Source organism: Nelumbo lutea, chromosome 6 (assembly GCF_056320005.1).
Source record: "Nelumbo lutea isolate HS-2025 chromosome 6, American lotus-T2T, whole genome shotgun sequence".
NCBI lineage: Eukaryota > Viridiplantae > Streptophyta > Magnoliopsida > Proteales > Nelumbonaceae > Nelumbo > Nelumbo lutea.
Genome location: NC_142689.1, coordinates 29,420,229 through 29,432,858, shown reverse-complemented (window position 1 = coordinate 29,432,858; position 12,630 = coordinate 29,420,229). Strand labels below are relative to the sequence as shown.

At 41.7% G+C, this 12,630-nt stretch overlaps 1 protein-coding gene and 1 pseudogene across 1 annotated transcript in view; one reads left to right on the top strand and one right to left on the bottom strand.

Moving 5' to 3' along the window:
* LOC148848255 (O-fucosyltransferase 29-like) overlaps positions 1–12,630 on the bottom strand; it is a 63,525-nt gene that overhangs the window by 40,119 nt on the left and 10,776 nt on the right. The gene's annotated exons all lie outside the window — the stretch shown is intronic.
* Positions 7,730–11,482, top strand: LOC148848256 (NADH dehydrogenase [ubiquinone] flavoprotein 1, mitochondrial pseudogene; annotated as a pseudogene).

Genomic DNA, 12,630 nt, shown 5'->3' with positions numbered 1-12,630 from the left:
GGGGCTGTAAGAGGTCGGGTTGTAATCTGTAACTGCTTTTTCTTTTCTCTATTGTTTTTAGGTTCCATGATGCTAGGAGCTAGCTTTATACTTCAGGCCTGCCGCTCAACTTGGTGAGAAGTGTGGTGGTTCTATTTTTAATGAAATATTTCAGTTATCAATATACATATAAAAAATGGGCAGCCAAATGCACGAGGCTCCCACCAATGACGGGATCTGGGGAGGGACAGATGTATTCAGCCTTACCCCTGTACATACAGAGAGGCTGTGAACCCTGATCACCCAGGTCACAATGGAGCAACCCAACTGTTACACCATGGCCCACCCTCAGTTATCAATATACATATAAATACATATAAATATATGCATATATATATATAGAAAGATAGATAGATAGATATAGATATAGTTATATATTTGGCTGCATGATTCCTGTTTTGCCATTCCATTTGGTTTAAATGCCAATTTTTAAATTACAAGCTACTAAATCATTTCTTACTGCTTCAACCCACCCTGGTTATAATATGATAAGAATAATCATGGAATCTAAGAAGAAAGCAGTTTAAAGAAGGGCTTTTTGCTATTTTACTCAATGACAAGACATGGAATAATCAATGCCGCATTTACACTTCTCCCACCCCACCTCACAATTAAAGAAAAGGAATTTGTTTGCTGAAAGTACAGCAGCAGAAGATGAAGAAGAAGAGAAGAGAAGAGAAGAAGTCTGAGAATGGGCGGCAAACTATCTCAGCCGGCCCTAGAAGCTATTATATATATTTACAATAAGAAGTTACAGAAATAGACTAGAATGCCCCTGATTAGTGATGGGACACCTAGACATAATGAAGTAAAATAAAACAGGTTTAGGCCCATAACAGACTATAGAACTTAAACATAAAAGATAAACTAAGCCCACCAACATTTAACCACTCAAACCAACACTCCCCCTCAAGCTAAGCATGGATGTCAGTCATGTTTAGCTTGCCAAGTAAGTCTAGGAACTTCACCGAAGATAGTCCTTTTGTCAAAATATCAGAAACCTGCATCTCAGAGGGAGTATAAGGAATGCAAAGTTCACCCGAGGCAATTCTCTCTCTTACAAAGTGTTGATCAATCAATATGCTTAGTCCTATCATGTTGAATTGGGTTATTTGCAATGTTGATGGCAGCCTTGTTGTCGCAATACAGCTTGAGAGCGAAGAAAAACAGACCTTGAGAGTGTGGCAATGAGGGTTTAGAGTATGAGAGTTTCGAACATACTCTCACTCTAACACCCTAACACTATTTTATTATGTTAAATTTGAATAATTACAAGGGGGGCCCTTAGTTGGGCAAGAAATTACAAAGAACATAACATAGGAAGGATGGGCCCAGAATAAGGCCCATTACAAAAAGGAACATAGATAGTAAGAAAGGATAAATAGCCTATGTGCCATTCGGCCCATCTTCTCTACACTCCCCCTCAAGCTGAGCATAGATGTCAATCATGCCAAGCTTGCTAGTATCATGCTGAAGTTTTGCCTTGGGAATGCCTTTGGTGAGAAAATCTACCAACTGTCCTTCAGATGTGATGAAAGGAAGACATACTTCACCCGAAGAGACCCTTTCTCCAATGAAGTGTCGATCGACTTCAATATGCTTAGTTCTATCATGTTGCACTGGGTTATGAGCAATGTTGATGGTAGCCTGATTATCACAATACAACATCATTGGCTTGTCATGCTCAACCCCAAGTTCCTCCATCAATGATTTTAGCCATAATAGTTCAGAAACTCCATGTGCCATGGCCCTGTGTTCTGCTTCTGCTGAAGACCGAGCAACAACCGATTGTTTCTTGCTTCTCCAAGAAACAACATTACCAGCCACCAAGCTGCAATACCCAGAAGTAGATCTTCTGTCATCAATGTTTCCGACCCAATCAGCATCGGTGTAGGTTTCAAGTTTCATATGACCATGCTCGACAAACAGAAGTCCCTTTCCTGGGGAGCCCTTCAAATAACACAGGATTCGCTCTGCTGCTGCCATATGAGTGTCTCGGGGAGCATGCATGAATTGGCTAATGCAACTGACAGCATATGCAATATCTGGCCGAATCATGCATAGGTACAGAAGTTTCCCAATAAGTCTCTGGAAGACTCCTTTGTCTTCTAACAATGTCCCATTCGAGGCAGAGATTTTATGACTCATATCAATAGGAGTAGCAATTGGTCTAGCACCCAACTTCCCAGATTCAGAGAGCAAGTCAAGAACATACTTCCTTTGGGAGATAAGAATCTCATCCTTGGATCGAGCAACTTCTATGCCAAGGAAGTATCTCAATTCCCCCAAATCTTTAATCTCAAACTCTGTATGGAGGAAAGATTTGAGATCGTGAATTCCTGAAACATCATTACCAGTCACTACTATATCATCTACATACACAATGAGGTATACTGCCAGAGGTCCACTCCTCTTCACAAAAAGAGTATGATTAGACTGTGTCTACACATAGCCAAAGTTAACAAGTGTTGTTCTAAATCTCTCAAACCATGCTCTAAGGGACTGTTTTAGTCCATAAAGAGATTTCTTCAGCCTGCATTCTTCACACCCAATTGATAAAGGGGCCAGTCAAAGTGAGCAGCTAAAGATAGAAGAACCCTCATAGATGTCATCTTGGCAATAGGTGCAAAGGTCTCCAGATAATCAATCTCATATGTCTGTGTATAGCCTTTTGCAACCAACCTGGCCTTGTACCTTTCAATGGTGACATTAGCTCGATATTTGATAGTAAAGACCCACTTGCAACCAACTGGATCCTTCCCTTCAGGAAAATCAACCACTTCCATGTCATTCTTGTGTAGGGCATCAATTTCAGATCTCATAGCATCCCTCCATTCTAGAATATTAAAAGCTTCTGACACAGACCTAGGAATAGGGTTAGAGGCAACAGAAGAGAGACAGGCAAAGTATGAAGGTGAAATCAACCTGTAAGAAAGGTGTTTGGAAATGCAATGTGCAGTGCACTTCCGTTTTCCTTTCCTAACAGCAATGGGAATATCAAGGTCAGGGAAGGATGGCTACAAGGGTGCTGAAACAGTACATGTTGTCTCATCTGTGATTGGAAGTGTATGAGGCTCATGTGATGTAGGGGAAACAACGTGCTCATTTCTGGATCTTTGCCTTTGATACACCTTGGGATTGAGGATAGGGCGAGGAGGTAAAGGAGGAAGAACACTGGGACAAGGAGAATGGAACGACTGATCCGCCCTTGATTCATTTGAAAGAGAAGCGGACTCATCAAAAGACTCAACTGGGACAAGAAGAGGAAGAGCAAACACCTATGACAAATCCTCCCCCTATGGACAATGTCCTTCCGGAGAGGAACCATAAAAGGGAAAAAGCTCATCAAAGGTGATATCCATTGAGACATACCGAGTGCCAGTCTTCGAATCAAAACAACAGTAACCCTTGTGTGTGGGGGAATAACCAAGGAAGATACACTTGTGAGCTTTTGGTTCAAATTTATGCCTTTGGACACTTGGAACATGTACATAACAGGTGCAGCCAAAGACACGAAGAGGAATAGAGAAAAGGTCATTGTCTGGATCGAGGAGATTGAAGGGAGATTTAAACCCTAAAACCCTGGATGGCATACGGTTTATAAGGTAGGTAGCAGTGAGAACAACATCACCCCAAAACCTTGTAGGAACATGTGAGGCAAATAGGATACTTCTTGCAACTTCAACAATATGCCTATTTTTCCTTTCAGCAACTCCATTCTGTTCTGGGGTCCTAACACAGGAGCTTTGATGAATAACCCCCATGTCAGAGAGATAGCAGGATAAGTTCTTCTCAAAATATTCTTTTGCAATGTCAGATCTGAAAATTTTAACCCTGGTATCAAATTGGGTTAGAACAAATTCATGGAATTGTCTTACAAGTCTTGGAACTTCATCATGGGATTTCATCAGGAATATCCAAGTGAACCGAGAAAAGTCATCAATAAACAAGATAAAATATTTGTAGCCACCCATAGAGGGTAAGTGGTAAGGCCCCCACACATCAAAGTGCACAATATTAAAAGGAAAAGATCTTTTATTGCTCAAAGAATAATTGTTTCTACAATGCTTTGATAACTCACAAGACTCACAATGAAGACTGGACAAACTAATTCCCTTAAACAGTTCAGGGAATAGATGACTCAAGGCAGAAAAAGACAGATAACACAACATAATCCGACTAATAGACTCTGAAGAAACAGACCCAAAAGCAACATTCCCAGGATGATCAGGGCATTGTCCCAGAGTATCAAGCAGGTATATTCCGTTCGCCTCATGGCCACTCCCAATCACCTTCTGAGACTCCAGATCCTGAAAAACACTGTAGGAAGGAAAAAATGTTACACAACAATTTAATGACTTAGTTAAACTACTTACAAACAACAAATTTTTATTTAGTCTAGGTACATGAAGGGCAGAAGGTAGGAATAAGGAATCGGTAGCCTTGATGGTTCCCTTGCCAGAAATAGGGGCAAGTGAACCATCGGCTAAAGTGATTTTGTCACGTCCAGAAAGCAAATCATATGAAACAAACAAGGTAAAAAGGTTGGTCATATGATCAGAAGCACCTGAGTCAATAATCCAAGGGATCTTAAAATTACCTGAAGTGGTTGCATGATTGGTAGAAGCCCTTATACCTGAATGAGCAAATGCAGAAGAAGCTGAATTTCCTGAAGGGTTGGAAGAAGAAGTCACACCCTCTAGATGACTGATCATCTTCCCAAACTTTTCATATTCTACTTTCAAGGCTGCCAACTGTGCACAAGCAGACATCTCTCCAGTATAGTACTTATCACTATCTAGACCAGCAGCCACATTTGCACTCCTTGTCCTTTTACTATCATGTTTTTTCTGAAATCGAATGGGAACAAGATCAGGATGTAATTTCCAGCACTTGTCTTTGGTGAGCTTTGGCTTCTTGCAGTACTCACATACAACCTCTTTCTTCCCAGAGCCACTAGAAATCCCAGCAACCCCTTTGGGTTTAACCCCCATATTCGCAAAGTGTTCACTAATACCAGCCCCTTGAACTTGGACAACCCCTCTGCTCTCTTCGTTGCTCACCAATGCATATGCTTGTGACAATGAGACATTCTCCTTGGATAGAATATTTTGTTTTGCGATATCATATTCTGGGTTTAGTTCGGTTAAGAACTCAAACACCCTGTTCCTTTCAACCAGTTTTCTGTAGGTTCCTGCATTATTGCTGGTGTCCCAAGTTACAGGTTCTATTAGGTCAATTTCTTGCCACAGAGATTTCAGGGTTGAGAAGTATACAGCTAAAGGTTTCTCCCCTTGCCTTAAATTCTTCACATCACTTCTCAATTTATAGGCCCTAGCCACATTTAGTTTTTGGGAATAGGTTTCTGCAACACTGTCCCAGATTTCCTTTGTTGAATTCATCCATAGGTAGTGTTGGCTAATTTGTGGCTGCATTGAGTTCACAAGCCACCAATGACATTGTAATTTTCTTGCATCCACTTATCATATGATGGATCATCTTCTGAGGGAGCCTTCTTGCTCCCGGAAATAAACCCCCACTTTCCTCAACTACATATATAAATCTTTACCGATTGTGACCATGCCAGATAATTAGTTCCATCTAGTTTAACTGTGGTCACAGTCAATAAAGAATCAACTAGAGTCCCCTGAACCTGTCCATATTCAGCAACATTCTTGTTTTCAATCTCTGAGGAGTCCATCATGTAAACACTTCAAATAGGATTTCAAACAACTTCTACAAGTGTACTGAATGAGGATGACCTAGGACTGAGTTCAACCAACCTCAAGACAGCAATACACAAGGCCAAACCACACCCGGAAGCTGTAAGAACCAAGTCTGAAGCAGCACCTTGTCATCTACACGAGACACTAAAAACAGCTCGGTTCGGCTTTCAAGAAGTAACCAGAAAACTTCTAAGCAATGTGCACCCAATCGAAGTTCCTTTTCTAATCAGGGACATCTAGGTAATTACCAAAAACTACCCAAAGAGAGTAAACACCAGTCCGTATTGATGAAGAGGCCTTTTTACAAACACAGTGGGGGCAATAGAGAAGACCTCACTGTCAAAGGTGAGAAAAAGCCTCAGGAACAGTTTGTACAAGCCCCAAAAACAGCCAAATAGAAGCAATAATTCGCAACACTGAATCCAAGGATGTTTCGGCAACTTGACAGTCCCAAAAAAAACTGAAAACAACCCAGAAATCTTTGGGTTAAACCAGATTAAAAAAACAACCGAATAGTTGTACAATTTTCAAGGAAATTTCGGACAATTCAACAGTCCAAAAACAGAAGAAAAAAAATAACTCAGAAATCTGAGCACAACTTACAATATTTAAGCTTCAAATCATAAACTGAATTGTTCCCCCTTTTTTTCTCTAATTCTTCCTGGTCACTGAACCACTTCTCCAAGAGATTTGAGTCTTGGGCACCTTCCAATGACCTCCAAGAAACAGGCAACACGAGCTGAAGCTTCCAGCCCTAGAACACTCTCATGCAGTCAGCTGGACTACACCCACATGAGAGTCTAAGCCAAGTTCAGGCCTGCTCTGATACCAAGAAGAAAAACTGACCTTGAGGCAATGAGGGTTTAGAGTATGAGAGTTTCGAACATACTCTCACTCTAACACCCTAACACTATTTTATTATGTTAAATTTGAATAATTACAGGGGGGCCCTTAGTTGGGCAAGAAATTACAAAGAACATAACATAGGAAGGATGGGCCCAGAATAAGGCCCATTACAGAAAGGAACATAGACAGTAAGAAAGGATAAACAGCCTATGGGTCATTCGGCCCATCTTCTCTACAGAGAGGACCCATCAACCTTCACCCCGAGTTCACCAAGGAGAGTCCTAAGCCACAACAGTTCTGCAACACCATGTGCCATAGCCCGATATTCAGCTTCTGCACTAGATCTTGCAACCACATTTTGCTTTTTACTTCGCCAAGTAACCAAATTCCCCCCAACAAATGTACAATATCCAGAGGTAGACTTCCCATCTCCAACTAATCCAGCCCATTCTGCATTAGTAAACACCTCAATTTCAACTTTATTGTGCTTTTTGAACAAAATTCCTTTTCCCGAACATGTCTTCAAATACATGAGGATCCTTTCCACTGCTTTCATATGAGGAATCTTTGGAGAGTGCATAAACTAGCTGACAACATGTACTGCATAAGCTACATCAGGTCGAGTAAGAGATAGATATATCAATTTTCCCACCATCTTTTGGTATCTTTCTTTATCAAGGTAGTCCTCTCATAAGACCCCAGTTAACCTTATGTATGCTAGGAGAAAGAAAAGGCAGCATAAGGGGGAGATGATTAGACATGGGGCATTTATGGAGGAGGTCAGAAGGGAATAGGAAGAGTCTTGGGGCATTTATAGCTATATCAGTTATGAATAAGAAGAGTTTTTGGGCATTTATAGAGGGAGTCAGTTATGCTATCAGAAGAGTATAAGAAGGGGCTTGGGGGGATGAGGGGTGGTATGCTTTTCTTTGAGTGAAGAATACTGTGAGTGATTGGGAGAGTCAGCGGTCTCTCGAAGAACCGACCAACTGTTAAATGTTTCTTATGAATACCAGTTTCTTTTGTTGATGTTCTAGTTGTGTGAACTCTATTGTGGGTCTGAGAACTGTGAGTTTCTGGGACATAACAGTGGTATCAGAGCTCGTCTTTCCTCGGCCATGGTGACAGCTAAGGAAGTGGCATCGCAGGTGGAGGGTTTCGAAGAACGCTTGACTTCTCTGCATTCTGAAGTGGATGGCTTACGTGATGAGATAACAGTAGGACTTTCGAAGATCACATCCCTAGAAGGAGGCGTTCAAGACTTGGTAAGACGTTTTTATCTGTTGCTTCAACAACAGACCTTGCCAGCTCCTTTGTCTACAACGGACATTGCTCCTCCTGTAGCCGCATCAAGTCGTGCGGCTAACAAAGGGAAGAGTGTAGCTTTCCCGACGTCTCCTTCAGTGTCAGTCCCGGAACATACTTCTAATTCACTTCCTCGGAAGTTGGAGTTACCTATTTTTGATGGGGAAAATCTAGACGATTGGCTTTTTCGTGCGGAACGCTATTTTGAGATTAATGGCTTGCTTCTGGCAGAGCGTCTACGAGCTACAGTTGTCTGTTTAGAAGGTGATGCATTGGCGTGGTATTACTGGGAAGATGGTCGGCGACCTTTTCGTGGTTGGACAGAATTCAAAGAGCTCCTCGAACGTTTTCAATTGACTCATGAGGGTAATTTATAGGAGCAGCTCTTCTCGTTACATCAGTCTTCTACTGTTAAGGAATATCGTCGCCAATTCAAGGTGCTCTCCGCTCCCTTACGTGACCTGCGGAATCAATCCTTGAAGAAGCATTTGTTAATGGGTTGCACGACCCTTTCCTGAAAGGTGTCATGAAGCGGGGTGACTGGTATAGAACTAAAGACTTGGTACTTAAGGGATCTGATTGGATTGTCAATGAAATGAAGAAATCTGGTCTTCGAGGCCATGGTGGAGCTGGTTTTCCATCTGGCCTGAAGTGGTCTTTCATGCCACAAGTATCTGATGGCCGTCCTTCTTATCTTGTTGTCAATGCTGATGAGAGTGAGCCAGGAACATGTAAGGACAGAGAAATTATGCGCCATGACCCACATAAACTACTTGAGAATTGCCCGATTGCAGGGGTTGGTATGCGGGCCACTGCTGCTTATATCTTCATAAGGGGAGAGTATGTAAATGAGCGGAAAAACCTTGAGAAGGCAAGGAGGGAAGCTTATCAAGCTAGACTTTTGGGGAAAAAAGCATGTGGATCTGGGTATAATTTTGATGTTCATATCCACTATGGGGTTGGTGCTTACATTTGTGGAGAAGAGACGGCATTGTTGGAAAGCTTTGAAGGAAAACAAGGAAAACCATGGTTGATGCCTCCTTTTCTAGCTAATGCTGACACTGTGGCTGTTTCCCCCACCATTTTAAGGCGTGATCCTGAATGGTTTGCTAGTTTTGGCAAGAAGAACAATTCTGGGACAAAGCTATTCTGTCTCAGGCCACGTGAATAAGCCTTGTACAATTGAAGAGGAGATGAGTATTCCATTGAAGGAGCTGATAGAGAGGCACTGTGGAGGAGTTAGAGGGGGATGGGATAATTTGCTTGCTGTGATACCAAGGGGTTCTTTTGTTCCACCGATTCCAAAGCACATATGTGATGACGTGTTGATGGATTATGATGCACTCAAGGCTGTCCAAACGGGTGTAGGGACAGCTGCTGTAATTGTGATGGACAAGTCAATGGATATTGTGGATGCAATTGCTAGGCTCTCTTACTTCTACAAGCATGAAAGTTATGGGCAGTGCACACCATGCAGGGAGGGGACAGGATGGCTGTGGAGGATCATGGAGAGGCTGAAGGTTGGAAACGCGAAGCTGGAGGAAATAGACATGCTTCAAGAGGTGACAAAGCAGACACCATTTGTGCATTGGGCGATGCTGCTGCTTGGCCTGTGCAGGGACATATCAGTGCGCGGTGTGCGTCCATCCACTATGCCTGGAGCTACTGGTTTGGAAGTGCTTATTCATTGGCTGGGCCTGCCTGATTTTGAAGATTCTTGGGAGCCTTTTGACTTGCTTCGAGACCAATTTCCTCATTTTAACCTTGAGGACAAGGTTAGACTTTGGGCAGCAGGTAATGATAGGCCCCCAGCTAACCTTGCATATGCTAGGAGAAAGAAAAGGCAGCATAAGGGGGAGATGATTAGACATGGAGCATTTATGGAGGAGGTCAAAAGGGAATAGGAAGAGTCTTGAGGCATTTATAGCTATATCAGTTATGAATAAGAAGAGTTTTTGGGCATTTATAGAGGGAGTCAACTATGCTATCAAAAGAGTATAAGAAGGGGATTTGGGGGATGAGGGGTGGTATGCTTTTCTTTGAGCGAAGAATATTGTGAGTGATTGAGAGAGCCGGCGGTCTCTCGAAGAACCGACCAACTGTTAGGGGCTTTGGGGGATGAGGGGTGGTATGCTTTTCTTTGAGTGAAGAATATTGTGAGTGATTGGGAGAGCCGGCGGTCTCTCGAAGAACTGACCAACTGTTAAATGTTTCTTATGAATACCATTTTCTTTTGTTGATGTTCTAGTTGTGTGAACTCTGTTGTGGGTCTGAGAACTGTGTGTTTCTGGGACATAACATCCTCTCCAATCGATTCCTATAAATAATGATTCTGCTCTATTGGAGTATCTGCTGGTCTACTCCCCATCATAATTGTCACCTCTAGAAGATCAAGGACATACTTCCTTTAATATATATAAATGCTCTCTTGTGACCTTGCAACTTCAATTCCAAGAAAGTATCTCATATGGCCTAAATCTTTGATCTCAAATTTAGATGCCAAGAACTCATTTAATCTTTTTATCTCTTTTAGATCATCTCCTGTAATCACCATATCATCCACATAGACTATAAGTGTTGTAAGCCCGCTATCCTATTTCCTTATGAACAAGGTATAATTTGCACCAATCTGAGTGTATCCCACTTTCTTCATGGCCCCACAAAGCCTTTCAAACCAAGCTCAAGGGGATTGTTTAAGTCTATATAATGCTTTCCTCAGCCTGCATACCTTCCCATCAAAATCATAACCAGGTGAAGGATTCATGAATACCTCCTCATGTAAATCACTATACAAGAAAGCGTTCTTCACGTCCAACTGATGTAGCTCCCATGAGAAATTTGCAGCTAATGAGTAAACCCTTTCACCACTAGCCTGGCCTTATATCTTTCAATGGACCCATCCTCCTTATGCTTTACAGTGAACACCCACTTACATCCCACAATGCTCTTCCCTTCTAGTAGATCCACTAATTCCCAAGTCCTAGCCTTCATTAAGGCTTTCATTTCCTCATTCATAGCCTCCCTCTATCTTGGGTCAGATACTGCCTCTAAGTACCTAGCAGGAACATGAATAGAAGAAAGAGCAGACAAAAAGGAATAATAACAAGGAGATAAACATGAATAAGAAACGTATTCAATAATGGGATGTCAAGTAGTACAAGAGCGGGTAGGCTTATGAAGAGCAATGGGAAGATCCAAATCAGAAGTATGAGTTGATAGGATTACCTAGAACCAATGAGACAAATTGGTCCGAGTCTGATTGGTTGTTGCCACAAGTTGGAGGATCTTTTTTTCTTCTGTAGGGAATTCTCATATCTTTTTGCTGCCTATTAGTGTTATCAGTCACATCCTCAACATCTGGAGTAGTAACGGGTTCAATGGAAGTCCCACTGGATTCACCTGGGTAGTTAAGAGCAATAACAAGTTCAGTGGGAGTCTCACTAGATTCACCTGGGCAGCTAAAACTAGGAGGATCAGGAGGAGAATATGGAAGACCCAAGGCTAAAAGAGGCATAAAGAAGGAGGAAGAAGAAGAATCATCTTCCAACCTACTAGTCTCCCCCTAAAGAGGATTCCTGGAGGATTGGAAATAGGACTGAGACTCGAAAAACACCACATCCTTGGTGACATTTTTTCTTGGTAACTGGATCATAGCACTTGTAACCTTTTTGTGTGGTAGAGCACCCTAGAAAGACCCCTTTTATAGCCCTAGGATCCAACTTAGTCTTCTTAGGATCCTTGACATGAACGAAACACACACAACCAAAGACTCTAGGAGGAAGAGGGAAATCTAGAAGGCTAGGACAAAGGACAGAGAAAGGAGTTCTCATACCCAACACCCTAGATGTCATTCAATTTATCAGATACGATGTTGTAAGGACTACTTGAGACCAATAGTGCTTAGGAACCTTGTGCTGAAATAGTAAGGCTCAAGCTGTCTCCAATAAATGTCTATTTTTGCGCTTAGCAACCCCATTCTATTGAGGTGTACTAGCACAAGATGACTGATGTAACATGCCTACATCCTCTATGAACAGATCAAGGAGCTTTCAAAATATTCAGCAACATTATCTGAACAGAATTGCTTAATTTTCTTGCCAAACTGAGTTTCAATCATTTTACAAAATGCCATGGTTATTCGTGGTATTTCATCACGCCCTTTTAACAAGCAGATCCATGTGCATTGTGAACAGTGATCAATAAAACTAATAAATTATGAAACCCATCTATAGAGATAAGAGGTGAAGGGCCCCACACATCAGAATGAACTAAATCAAACGGAGCTTGAATTTCATTAATAGAAATTGGATAAAGAGTTCTACATTGTTTTGACAACTGACGCACTTTGCAAACCAAATTCTGACTCGAAACACACTTGAACAACTCAAGAAACAATCCTTGTGTTATAATTCAGGTCTGCCTTAGAGTTCGGCCTGACTGAGTTCAGTTATGTAGAACAAGAAAGAGTGATAGAGAAAGAGAGAAAGAGAGAAGAGAGAATTCTGGTTCGAACTGAAAGAGTCAACTTGACTTCTCCCAGTCGGCCAGTAAGTATTTATATTATTATTAAAACATAACTGAAAAGACCTATGTGCCCTTACTTAAGTTAAGAGCACATGTTTCAACACAACATTACAGATCAGCAACATCAATCAAGGTATAAAGACAGAAATACCCCTACGCTAACACTCCCCCTCAAGCTGGTGTGTATATA